This window comes from Poecilia reticulata, linkage group LG22 (assembly GCF_000633615.1).
Source record: "Poecilia reticulata strain Guanapo linkage group LG22, Guppy_female_1.0+MT, whole genome shotgun sequence".
NCBI lineage: Eukaryota > Metazoa > Chordata > Actinopteri > Cyprinodontiformes > Poeciliidae > Poecilia > Poecilia reticulata.
In genome coordinates, this window is record NC_024352.1 from 11,511,062 (window position 1) to 11,512,329 (window position 1,268).

The following is a 1,268-nucleotide window of genomic DNA, read 5'->3' on the forward strand; positions in this document are numbered from 1 at the left end:
CAGGGAATATAGACCAGAGTGGTTTGTCTACAAGTCCAACTTTCAACAGTTCAAGCAGTTCTGTTTCTCAAACAAGTTATTTGGTGAGGTGGTTTGTTTCATTTATATTTTTAAAGTCCAATAATACTTATTTGAAAATGAATATGATATTGTACAAACTTGGCGTTAAAAAGTACAAACAACAGCACCTCATTAGACCAAAATGGTTCTTTTAAAACATTAAAATTCAGCAGCTCAAGCTGTTTCATTTCTCATTTAAGTTATTTGGTAAGACAATCTCTATACGTTTCATTTTTAGTATGCAAATAATGCTTAAGTAGTTTAATAAATACATATTTTTATGCACTAGACATCGTTTCCTAAAAACAACAGCACTTCATCAAGGACTGCACAAACAGAAATTCCCAAAAAAGCACAAATTGTCAGCATCTCAACCAGTTCGGTTTCTGAAACAAGTAATCTGGTAAATTAATCTCTGTAATTGTTATTTTTGAAAGACTACTAATATTCCACAAATCAAAAATAAATAAAATTTTGATGAACTAGGCCTCCAAAAGTACAAACAACGACACTTCTTCAGTGACTAACGACGAAAAGGTTGTATCTACACGCTCAACTTTCAGCAACTCAGGCCGTTCTGTTTCTCAAACAAGTTTTGTGGTAAACAAATTTCAGTCATTTTAGTTATTTTAAAGAAACAAATACGTCTGACATTAAAAAATAAACGCAATCTCTTATTTAATAGAAATCAGCACCTACGAACAACAGCACTTCATCAGGAGCTGCACAGTCATTAAATTCAACAACAGCACTGAATATTCATGATGTAATCAGTTATTTTTCTCGCACATGTGGTAAGTTGCCCTGTGTTACTTTTATTATTGAAAGACAATTAATACTTCACACATCCAAAATAAATACAATACGTTATTAACTAGGCTTAAAAAACACAGTCAACATCACTTCAGTAGCTCAAGCAGTTCTGTTTCTCTAACCAGCTGTTTGATAATGTGATCTCTCTGATTTCTGTCATTTTTATTTTTGAAAGGCATCAGATGTTTAACACATCAAACATTAATACAGTCTTTTATGAATTAGACTTCCAAACGTACAATCGGCATCTCTTCATCAGGATCTGCACAGCCAAAAGATAACTGACTGCAGGTGTGAGTAGAGGGAGTAGAAGATCGACTGAGGAGAGAGAGAAAGAGAGAGAGAGAGAGAGAGAGAGAGAGAGAGAGAGAGAGAGAGAGAGAGAGAGAGAGAGA